We start from the raw sequence: 12,833 nt of genomic DNA on the forward strand, positions 1-12,833 counted from the left end.
TTGACTGTTGAGACTCTGGTCATTTATTGCGCCTGCGGATCCAGGGTGTGACATATAAATCTCAATAAATGTACTTAAATGGTAGGAATCAATTGTTGTGGAGCGTAGTCCGGTCAATTTGCGATTCAAGAGTTGCATTGGAATGTGAGTTTAGCTGCTACATTGCTTGATTTGCTTCTCTTCATTTATTTGTTCTTTGTCAAATTACAATAACTGCCAAGACGTATGCCCCCACTGATCAAGAGTATATTGTAAATTCATTACTGAATCTAAGCAAAATATCTACCATGATCATTGCTTGTAGGCGGTTGAAGGAAACTAATATACGGTGTTTGATCATTTATTGGAGTATCAATTGAAGTATAATAATGCAAGAAATTTTGCAAAGATAAGAGCGTATATTTATTAGGAAACCTGAGAAAGAAAGAAACATTTAGATTATCTTTGGTAGCTCAATTATATATATATATATATATATATATATATTCTTTCATCATTAAATATTTTCTTTATGTAATGCCTATCGTTCAAAACAAATTACACTAGGCATTTTGCGCATTGTCAAAAATGTTAATTCCAAAGCTTCCTTAGTGGAATATTTAACCCTCTATGAAGCACTTTTTATGGGCCTGTTGAACAAGTGCTCAATGGACACTCGTTAAAATATATTTCATGTGTCATATTTTTGAAAGTAATATTAATTAAGGAGTAAATAAATACAAGGAAGATTAGATAAAAATAAATAGAAAAAATATATAAATGCAATGGAAACTAATAATTGTTAGCATGTGCGCATACACCTGATAATTTACATGAATTTTAAATATGTTAATGGGCACTCCTTAAAAAAATAAAGGCTTTATTTATTCTTATAGTTAGAAAGGTCTGAGTTTTTATTCTTATCTTATTGCACGTTTAAACTTATAATCCAAGTAAACTCCATCAATAAATTTTCCCAGTAGATTGTTAGTCAAGTAAACGGACCCTTAAAATAAATGCCCCTGCAGATGCATGATACAAAAACCTACATGCATAAGTCCAAACCCCACATAGAACCCTTATTTCCTGAGTTGTATATCCTGACAAACCGGGAAGGGAAAATTGTTCAAAAAGTCTTTCACATTTTATAAAATAACTTTTTTCATCCATCAATTTTGAAAGTATAATTTTACGTCCCTTACAAATTCATTTTGCTTAAATTTGGTCATTACCTAAGTTTCCGACTATTTTTTTGTCGGAATCTACCACATGCCTTGCATATGGTCATTTTTTAAAGGCAAAATCATCAAATCAAATTTTACATAATTCGGTTCATAGTTCCTTATATTTCACAAAATGAATTGTTTCGTCCATCATATTTCATAAAATGAATTTTTTCATCCTTCAGATTTCATAAAATAAAATTTTTCATCCCTCATTGACTATGTGTACAAATAGTTTTTTTTTTAACCAATGTATATATCTATTTGATTTCACCTAAATAGTACGAATAATATGTAATATATCTCTATTTGATTTCACTTAAATAAATTAATTGTAGTTATACACATGCTATTCAATAGATATATACATGGGTTTAAAACTACCATTTATTTTAAACTCATGTATATATCTATTTGATTTCACCATGTGAATCTATTCAATATTTGTGGTCTTTTCTCTTTTGGTAATAATTCATTTATTGAGTTGTATAATAAGGCTATCTAATTAATCGGTCCTAGGTCATATTCTATAGTTATACTAATAAATTGCAGTTTAAATCTGAAGTTTTTACTCGCCCCCTTTAAGACTAATAGTTGAATTACTTGCCTTGTGATTATTTTAAAATTTGAAAGTGCCAATCACTTACTTCTTTTTGTCATACTTTTCCTTTGTTTATTTTTTCTGTCCAAATTTAATTCGATATAAACATTTGATAATGTTTAGGATTAAATGCCTTCTTTGTTTTCAATTTTCGAGTAAAAGGAAATGAACATAAGTGTAAAACTAATAATTTTTGTTAAACCCATATATATATATACACATTTGATTTCACCTAAATAATACATTCAGACAAAATTAAATAGAAATATATTGCACGTTATTCGTACAAAATTAAATAGAAATATATTATATGCTATTCGTACTGTTCAGATGAAATTAAATAGATATATACATGGGTTATAAAAAAAAAAGCTATTCATATACATGATCAATAAGCGATAAAAAATTCATTTTGTAAAATGTGACGGATGAAAAGATTCATTTTGTAAAATATGAGAGACGAAAAAATTCATTTTGTGAAATGTGAGAGACTCTGGATCAGATTATATAAAATTTAATTTGACAATTTTGCCCTTAAAAAATGATCGCGTGCAAGGCACGTGATGGATTCTGGTAAAAAACTAGTTGGAAATCTTCTAGATAGGGATTAAATTTGACTAATATGAATTTGTAAAGGATACAAAATTACACTTTTAAAAGTGAGGGACTAAAAAGTCATTTTGTAAACTATGAGGTATGTTTTGAACGATTTTTCCAAACTGAAAAACAGACTTAGTCTGCAAAATTGTGAAACCATGCCTAAAAGAACCCTCACCACGGAAGATATTGATAGGTTGAGTGCCCTTCCGGACTCTCTTTTGCAACAGACTCTGTATTTTCTTCCTATGAAAAACCACAAAATATCTCTTGCAAGAATATTTCCAGATTGTCGAGATGATATTGATAGGTTAAGTGCCCTTCCGGATGGTGTTCTCATCCGTATCTTGTCATTCCTACCCATGAAAAGAGCTGCAGCTACGTCAATTCTGTCCACTATATGGAGAAACCTTTTGATTTTACGTCCTGATATTGATCTTAGTATTGGCTATAATGGTGCTAATCACTACCACGAGGATGTTGTCGATCAAATCTTTTCTAAATTTGTGAATTTCGGCTTTGGAGTGATTCTAGCACGAGATGGGGCTCCTATTAGAAAATTTGGTATCGATATGCAACATGTAGAAGAAGACTATAGGTTCCAAATTGGCTGGCTGATCGCTGCTGCAGTTTCACATGATCGCAAGAACTTGACATCTTCTTGGGAGGCCAGAAGAGTTTTCCAGTATCCTATCCTATGATATTCAAGTGCAAAAAGACTAGTTAAACTGAAACTAAGAAGGGACTTCAAACTTATTCTCCCTAGTCAATATACTTTTACCAAATCTTAAGGTTCTGCATTTGGAAGGCTTCAAATTGGTAGCTGAAGACCACATTAAGAGGCTTTTTCAGGGTTGTCCCTTGCTTGAAGAATTGTATCTATTGTTGCAAGGTTACAAGCATGAGTCCGAATGTGATCAAGTTGAAGCTCTGGATATCTCCATTCCTTCATTGAAAAAACTTGTACTCCCTGGCATGGGAGGTAAGTTCCCTATTGCTGTGGAGTCGAAGAATATTGAATATTTCTGCTACCAAGTAAAGGGAAAGCATGAAGTTTCTTAGACGCCCCAAATCTTAAATATTTCAATTACAAAAGTGAAGCATTTAGGGTAGACTTTATTCAAAACTTCAGCCACATCGTTAGAGCAGCAGTAGGAGTTGAATATTTACACGAGGACAGATCAAAAAGCAGCTACTTACCTGGTCAGCATGCTTTTAAGTTTATTAAATGGTTGCAAAGTGCCAAATCAGTCCATCTGTCAGAGAAGCGTCCGAAGGTATTCTGTCTTTTGTTTGAAAGTTCTCTTTTGCCTTTGAATTCATTCAGAGCTTCTGCAAAATTTCTCCTTTGAACTTGATTTATTGATCTTCTTTGCATGAAGGCTCTCTCATTTTCCCGACGATCATTGCCAGCATTTGAAAATTTGACTACTTTGGGACTGGGAGCTTCTCAGAACAGTGTTTCCTCTGTGCGGAAACTGTTACCAGACTTGGTTCGAAGTGCCCCTAATCTCGAAGTGCTTATTTTTACCAATGTGAGTCATAAAAGAATCATAAGGTGATTTTTGATCAGAGAGTTAACTGCATTATATTTCTCACCGACTAATTGACTTCATATTGACAGGTTTTTGCGATTGAATATAGTGAAAGCAAGGAATTTGAGTTTGTGTTTCAGGATGCTATTCCAATGACTCTTGGTGGATTATTAGGACTTCGCAGGTCCTGCAACAGGATATTATCATTCAAAAGATGCTCTGAGGATTGCAAGATTGATTTCAGAGAAAACGGCTATTGGATAAAGGGCGATCAAAGCTGGAGTTGGTGACAGTAATTCAAATTATTACTATCTCTTTGTTAGCTTCTCTTTTCCTTTGGGGGAGAAAGAATGGGGGTGAAATATTATTTTGCTGCAATGACAATTATTTGAAGGTGAGACTTTGAACAGAATGGCCATTGCTGATGATTGCTTTTCAGGATAACTGCTTATTACATCATTTGAACACAAATTTTGGGATTTTTTTTTGTTATACTTTCCATTGAAGCTGGATCTTCCTTCTAGTTATCAAATATACCCCTGGCCCTGGATAGTTTGAGAAACAACAATAGAACTTCCATTTGATTGAGAAGTCAACGAGTTAGTTTTGACAAATTAAATTTCATGGCATCTCAGAATTGTCTATGGAATGATAATGCATATTGAGAAAAAAGGAATATATATAAAGAATAAAATACAATGTTCTGTATTTTTGCTCAATCACACAAATAATCAGCCATCTAAGGTCTCTATGATTTTTTCCTTACCAACTTTTCAAAAAATTTCCATCTGATGGAGTTTAAGCATCGCGCAGGCAGGCTGCAGTAATTCAATAACTACTCTGCTATTCTCTTGCACTTCAAACAGCCAAAAAAAGTATGTACTGAATACTGAGACAGATATCTGAACCTAGCATTGCTAGCAAGCAAGCAGCTAAGGACGATCTTTGGCAACAAATAGGCTGAAATGCCCAGTGAGAGATCAAATCTGACCACAAAATCTCTCCGCATTGACCATTTGCACGAGTACGAGAAACTAGGTTGAAATCTCCCTATATGTAAGTTTCTAGTTGTAGTTAATCTTATACTAAAAAACAAAAAAAAAAAAAAAAAATTGAAATCCAGTGAGTTTTTATGCCGGTTTTTGTAGGCTACTTGTAATCTTATAAACATTTTGAGACTATTACTTTAGTTAACTAATCTACCATTCTTACATTCATCCACCATTTCGAAGGTTTTGTAGAGCAATTCTGACAAAGATATGGTGCCCTTTGTATTTGGCAATCGAGCAAGAATGTCAAAAACAAAAAGCTTCTTTTGCCATGCTCAAGAAATTTAAGGAATCCTCGTTGGAGGTTTTCCATAGACATTCAAACCTTTTGACGATTAAGATTTACCAATTTGATGAGTACGAGTTTTTACTTCAATTTCTTGTTAGTTACTAATGGTGATTTGGCAGCAATCAACCTTCTCTTAAAGCCTGCATTTCCATCCTCAATAATACCAGCACTTATTTAACCCCAATAGCCATACATACATCTAGCACATTTCTTTTGGTTCCATTGAAGCGTTTCCCAGAAACACATAAGAACTAGTGAAAGAAAAAGAAAACAAATGCGTCCCACATCGAAGAAATTCTATCTTTTCGTCACTTAATAACCAGATGCCTGGGTACAACTGGCCGCCGAGCTTGGTAGCGCAAGCTTGTGACCCGAGTGGGGGCATTAACGTGTTGGAACGTTGGATTGGCCCAGATGGTAGGCCTTGTGGAGCTACTCACCGGCCTGCCCATTCCAAGCGGAGAGCTGAACCTAGTAGTCTGAGCGGAGGCTTGGACCACTTGGCTCCTAAAGTGGAGGACACTGCGTGAGGCTGGCTTGACAGAGCAACGAGAACTTCCCACTCCTCGCAGTGGAAGGATAACGGGCTAGAGCTGCACAAGTCCACTATTGCCAAATGGGTCATCCTAATAGGACCAACACTTTTTGAAATTTTTTTTTTGAAATTTTCTAAAGGAAAAGTTGCTAGATTCTGCAGTTTGTCAATGCAATTAGCATTATTACACTTCTGCAATTTTATTTTTCTCTTACATGTTAGTGTCGCGAATCTTGGGTCAACCTAAACATGAAGAAAATAGCTGTGTCACAGATACAGGGCATGGATAGTGCAGTTTTGGCATTAGAACTTACTGCTCTTAAGGCTTTTTCTTTTGTATCTTGGTCTTATGGATAAGCTTTTTCCTCAAGAAATAGTGTGGAATTTCAGCTTGAGTTTACAGGACATCAGATAAGATTTCAGAAATTTAGCCCCTGTTTGTATATCCACTTGCTGATCTGCTAACACATAGAGTTGGCTACTTTGCAAGGTTCTATGTCTTGGCTTCTTTTCCTGTTTCCGTCATTTTAGTTGTATTCTTTTGGTTGAAACCTGTAACTGCAGAAATCTAGAAAATCTGGATGCCGACTGCAGAATGACGACTTTGTAACTAATTAGGGCAAGCAAAGCATGGGGGGGGGGGGGGGTTATGAAAAGTAAGAAAATGGAAAATGTTTAGCATGACAATCCTTCTGTGATGGTATTGTGAGGCATGGATGCTGCTCACTGCCTTCTTCTGTGATGGTAATGTGCATCTAAAATGTTGTAATTGTATTTGTTGTGTCAATCTTGGAAAATGTGATGAATGTTGCCTATTCCTAACAGGAATGCACAGTCTAATAGTTCCTTAAAGGGGCCCAAATGTTTAATCATGATAGCAACGGGCATTGAAAGATTGGTTCTATGAGATCATAGCATTAGGTGGTTGTCATTTGAATATCTCCTCTAGAGAAGTTGAAGGGTATTTGAGGTGGATATGTTGCAGAATAAGCATTTCTTGATTTTTTGAACTAGCTATAACATTTTGTGTTCAAGTCTTATTATCTTCTATCAATTATGGCCGATAGTTCATTATGGGGTTGCTAGTGCTTGTCTATCACTTCTATTTTCATTCTAGGAATAGAAAGCATGGGGCCTCAAGGATTGGAAAGCAATTAATTTTGTTGAAAACTGTGAATGATACTCAAGTAATAAAGGCTTTTAGAAGGTTAACCTAATATGAATGTGACATTATTGATACTAGAAGTTGGGTCTCTAGAGCTTGTATTGCTCCACATAGTGAATCTATCTTGTGAAAGATCAACTAGATAATTGGGTTTTTGGAATTCCTTAAGAAGAAGGTGGCTTGCATTATGTGCATTTTCCAATTTCATTGCATTTTAACCTTGAGGACATTAGTGCGCAATTAAGGATAACAAAGTGGATAATTGATTGTTGTTAACAAAAATACTAGTGAAAAAGTTTCGGATTGGTTGTTATTAATAAAAATAAAACAATTTAAACCTAATCAAATAAATAAGACAATATGTACACAGGATAAAAATGTAAGATGTCGACTTGACAGAACGTAAGAATATCGAACTCAGCAAATCTATTATATAGGGAACTGAATAGCATTTTATTATATATAGTAGTGCACGGGTCCTCTTTATTATCTTCAAGATTTTGCTTTTAGATGAACATGGATACAAAAGAACTAAAACAACAAAATTTATTAAATATTTTAAAATACTAAATATTGGACAAACATTGAAACTAAATGATAAGAAATAGTTACTTCTACAAAATACATTGATTAGTTCTCAACAAATCTAACCTCGATTGTTTTGTAATTTATACAAATAGTTACTTCCAAATGGTAACTCTTTGATTAGGCATAATAAATAAAAATGGCGGAAACTAATAAAATGATTGAAAGTTGTTACAAATAAAGAAGTGAAAAAGGAAATGGATTAATTATGGAATTTCTAAGGGGTGTCCGCCCTTAGGGTACTGGTTAGCACACTTAACATTTATCTAACCTACCATATATGTATACATATATTAATAATTATTATCCTCTCTTGCATTTATATACTTTTTCAATTTAATTTCTCCTATCATCCTTTGTATTTATTTACTTTTTTCAATTAATCTTATATTTTAAAAAAAAAATAACACCTAAAATTTATTTTAACGAGTGCTCTATGAACACCTATTAGACAGACCGATTAATTATAACCAAAAAAAAAAATCAAAAGCATTAAAAAAACTAATATTAAATATGTCCACATGACGAATAGATATATAATGCATTTGGCAAAGGTTAGAGTAGCCAAATCTACAACCTTTCAAAATCCAAATTAAACATCATTATATATATATATATATATATATATACATGTCTGTGTGTATGTGCATGTATATATGTACATATGTATATATGTATATGTATATACGTATGCATGTATCATATGATATAATATGTGATATATGATAATACAAGCAATTTGGTTTGACTTTCAAATCATACATTTCTTTAGTATTTTTTTATGGTTGTGGGATTCGTCTACACCTGTGTTTTAAAACTCGGACCGGACCAGCCAGTTCGATCGGCCAAGTGTCCGGTCCGAGTTATGCTAAAAAATCAGGTAAGTAAAAACCCGGTCAAATCAGGTTTGATCGGGTTTTCCGGTTCAATCAGCATTTAAAAAAAAACTCAAATTTTTTCAATATTATGTTTTGACCCTTAGATTGTTAAAAATTATTAATATACCTAATATTTTATACTTTATCAATGTTTTCTTAAAGTTTGGTTTTATTTTTCAATTAAGTCCATAATTTTAATTCTAAACTTGTTAATGATCATTAAATAATATAAATTGCTACTTGATTATTCTAGTTTCTTTGTTAAATATATTTGAAACATCAAATATATATGAATATACCTTTATTAATATTAACATGTTATTAGGTATTTTACATATAATATTTTAATTTTTAAATAATTTTTATTTATAACATCATCCGGTTCAACTCCTATCGAATCCGGTTGAATCCATTGGCCTCTGACCAAGTCGATACCCGGTCCGATTTTGAAAACATAGGTCTACACAGAAAGTATGGGGAATAATGTGCAATTAACCTTTCGTATGTTGAATTATCAAAAAAAAAAAAAAAAAAAACCTTTCGTATGTTGAAGAAGTCAAAGGCCTTTCTAGGTATTAACTCTATACGGAAAAGAAGTGAAGTGAAGAAGGGAATATTCCATTACTCCTTTCTAGCGTTCTTAACTAATTTGAGTGGAGGACGAAGATCATCAGAAATTCGTCATCAACTTGAGAAGTCTGATGAAATGGGGCTGATAATCCGGTGGTCTTGTCTTCTCAATTAGCTGACCCCAGATGCAACGGCCAGTTTGCCACCAGTCTACAAACTCTTGCAGGTTCTTCTGTGTTTTTTTTGTAATTCATACCTTTTTCTTTTAAACTTGCTAATTTAGCTTTATGCATCGATACTTTGATGTTTAATGCCCTGGATCCCTGAGCTATTTTGAAATTTGGATAGAAAAGAATCCCAGTTGGTTAGTTTGAGGAAACAATCAGTCAAACAATGACTTGTGGAGACAAAAATCTAGTAAAAGAAGAATTGGAAAAATTGAAACGCCAAATCAAGAAAATGATGATGGTATTGATTGGTTGAGTGCCCTTCCAGACGATTCTCCATCACATTATGTCCTTTCTGTACACGAAGGATGCTGCAGCCACTTGTATTTTGAGGTTCCTATCCTTTGTCTCCATATTAATGGACTACCAGAGCCTCATAGGGCTGAGGATGATAGTGCCAAGTGAATTATGCAAGCAAAAAACAATTGAATCAGAGGTCCAACAGGGTGCCACCAATCATACCACAAGTCATCTGCACATCTCCTACTACGATTTGAATGCATTTCCTGGCAATGGACCTCAACTTTTAGCATCTTCCAGGAGGAAGAGGAACAATTGGTAGTTGGAGCTGGTGTAAAATTATGAACTTGGTAAATTCTTAATTTTACCTACAATAAACAATGTTTCCATAATTTATGAACAGCCACCCATAACACATCTACAACTTCTCTGAAACTTCCACCCTATTTTTTGCAGAATGGTAATTCTTTGAAGAAGGTGTCTCTTTCTGGACAATGGCAATGTTTGAAGTCCTTGTCAGAGGATTGGAATAGGATATTGTCGTTCAAGAAAGCCTCAAAGCTTTGATAGGTTTACCAGATTGTGCTCAACAAAAGAATTTGGAGGAGAAGTTGATGAATTCCATATGCAGTTATGAAAATCTCCTAGTAAATTATATCCATCTCTCTTACATGTCCTACGCCTTTTCATCCTCCTGATAACCAAGAGGAAGAACAAAAAAAAAAAAAAGAGTCTCCAACAAATAGTTTTGGATTTTGTGTCTGTCTTTTAAAGATTTTGTGTAAGGGGAGGTTTCCTGGTTGTTGTTTCTAACGATTGTGTCTTGAGATCATTTACATATGACCAGTTATTTCAGATTTTTATTGTTAAAAATTGAAAGGTGTTTGAACTTGTGACAAGGATCAAGTGTCATCTGATGTGATTGCTTATGCTTTTTCAGGTGGCTTGGTACATCACTTGGTAGCAGAACTGGAATTTCTAGTAACATATACAATTTTCAGCTGAACTGGATCATTTGCACCTGGAAAATAAAGCATAACATGGTTATATCTGCTAGTGTTATTCGAGATGACAGGTTTTAGCTTATTTCTTTTTTCAATGAAAAACATGTTCCTGGATAAGATCTTCATCATTTGGAAACTACTTGACAAGTATAGTGGAAGTGAGTACCCTCACAATTTATTGGCACTGTTAAATTGGCACTGTTGGATTGGATGATGGATACTGCAGCAAGGTCACAAGGCTCAATGCAAGATGTATTGTTTGTAATAGCTATCAATAGCCAGAATTTTTGTGAGAAAAGGACTCATTTCTTTCTTTAACAAACAAAAGAAACAGATTAGTAAAAAAATTTCAACCGATGAGTTTACAAGGGCTCATCAATGATATACAATTTCTTAGGTTCTTCTCCATGGAGTTAAGAACTTTAGTTGATCCTATAATTTCTATTATTACATCAAATCAAAGCGCAAAAAATCATTAATCCTCAAAAAGTTTCAGAGCTAAGAACTTTAGTTGATGCTAATCAATCCAACTATTACTTGAAAAGGAATGAGTTCAGTTGACTAAAGTTGTTTACTATTTGTTTTTCTACACACATTCATTAATGAGGACGGAGAAAGATGGAAAAAAATTAAGTAGATTGAGGATGAATAGTTTGTCTTTTTTGTTCTTTGTCCCCCCTTCTTAAAAAAAATTGCCAATTTTGGTTTAACTATTTCAAGCTTGGATTAAATATTTATCAAGGCTGAACTAAAACAAACATTTTTCAGACAAACTCAAATTGTTTGAATTTTTTACATATAAATTTTAAAAACAATGATAATTGAGCCAAAGTTCAAACAGAATAGAGTTAATTCTATTTTGCGCCTTTCAACTATAACCAAATTCTCTCTTTAGTACTTAAATTTTAAAATGAGATATTTTAGTTTTTAAACTATAAAATTGGTCTAATTTAGGCATACAATTTGTCCTGCAATATAAGATGAGATATTTTAGTCCCGTTTTAGCTTCAAACAGGATAAATTTTATATTTCAATTTTAGGGTTTAAAGAGTTCCATCTCAGTATAGTTGAAAAATGCACAACACAATTAACCAAAAACAAGTCACGCTATTCATGCCTTGTTTAATTAGTTTCCAAACCAAGTTCAAATGAAATTCGACCAAATCAAATTAAATCCGACTTCGAATATCAAGTAGATTGGCTCGACTTTCAACTATAAAAAACTATGATAAATGGTGCAAATTTAGGGTGGGGGGGAATGTGACTACACCCATAGAGTGCGGGGAATAAAGTGCAATAAACCTTTATATTTCTTCAAGTCGGAGGAGGGACAGAAATGGTTGCAAGCAGCAACTGTCCTTGGCAGTTCACGGCCAAAATTTGGTCAAAAAATTTGTAAGGTCCAGATTTCATCTTGTATCTCGTTTTTAATAATATGTGTGAAACCCATAAAATTTTGTTATGGAGTTATACATTCTTAAAAGTAGATTACACCGTGTGCAAAATGCACATATCCTTTAAGAACCGTTGCTAAGCAACCCTTCCTACCCCTGGCCCCTTCAAGTCTTCAACAAGTCAGGCGGCCTTTGAAGTTTTAACTCTACTAGTCTGTAGACGATTTCCGGAAGAGAAGTGAAGTGAGGAGGGAATATTCCATCACGCCTTTCCATGGTTCTCCAACTAATTTGGGGAGACCGAAGAAGATCTATCAAAAGATTCATCGTCAAGTTGAGAAGCCTGATGAAATGGGGTCTGTTTTTTCAATTAGCTAATCCCAAATGCATTACCCACCAGTCTACAGATACTTGCAGGTTCTCACTTTCTTTGGTAAAATTTTTTCCCGTGGTGTAGTTGTTAAATAATATGCAGGTTTGCTTCTCCCTACCTGGAAATCAAACTGACAAAGTCAACGTATCAAATTATAAGATACTAATACATTCTCGGTAATTAAGTTACTTGATCAAAAACAGCTTTTGTTATCTCAATTATAATTCCTTAGGAGGATAAGACAGCCATTCAAACGCCTGGTGTCGTGGTGTAGTTGGTTATCACGTCAGTCTAACACACTGAAGGTCTCCGGTTCGAGTCCGGGCGACGCCATGTGTAACAACACTTAGCTCAAACTACTTTTGTTTTAGAAAATTGAGTGTCTGTGTCGATAGGCTGGTGGAAAGATTTCAGATGGCGCTGGAATTCTTTATATCTGCTGCACTTCAGTGTGACGATTGTTTCCTATAGAAATATTCATTTGCAAAACTCTGGAAACCATGAAACTATCAAGGCAAGTGAATCTTCTTGTTCCCACTTCAGTTTTTTTGCCAAATCTCAAGGTGTTGCACTTGACAGGACCTGTGGG

At 34.0% G+C, this 12,833-nt stretch overlaps 1 long non-coding RNA gene and 1 other non-coding gene across 4 annotated transcripts; both read left to right on the forward strand.

The window, feature by feature from the left end:
- The first annotated feature begins 8,179 nt into the window (after positions 1 to 8,179).
- Positions 8,180 to 10,907, forward strand: LOC113700527 (uncharacterized). Of its 3 annotated transcripts, none has more exons than XR_011815239.1 (3): positions 8,180 to 9,823; positions 9,930 to 10,103; positions 10,414 to 10,907. It is a non-coding gene; the product is annotated as an uncharacterized lncRNA (long non-coding RNA). The 3 variants fall into 3 exon arrangements; XR_003450725.2 differs by having other exon boundaries at positions 8,180 to 9,232; positions 9,502 to 9,823; positions 9,930 to 10,907; XR_011815238.1 differs by having other exon boundaries at positions 9,930 to 10,907.
- Positions 10,908 to 12,503: 1,596 nt separating this feature from the next.
- Positions 12,504 to 12,577, forward strand: TRNAV-AAC (transfer RNA valine (anticodon AAC)). Its single transcript has one exon. It is a non-coding gene; the product is annotated as a tRNA-Val (tRNA).
- Positions 12,578 to 12,833: the final 256 nt, after the last annotated feature.

This window comes from Coffea arabica, chromosome 1e (assembly GCF_036785885.1).
Source record: "Coffea arabica cultivar ET-39 chromosome 1e, Coffea Arabica ET-39 HiFi, whole genome shotgun sequence".
Classification (NCBI taxonomy): domain Eukaryota; kingdom Viridiplantae; phylum Streptophyta; class Magnoliopsida; order Gentianales; family Rubiaceae; genus Coffea; species Coffea arabica.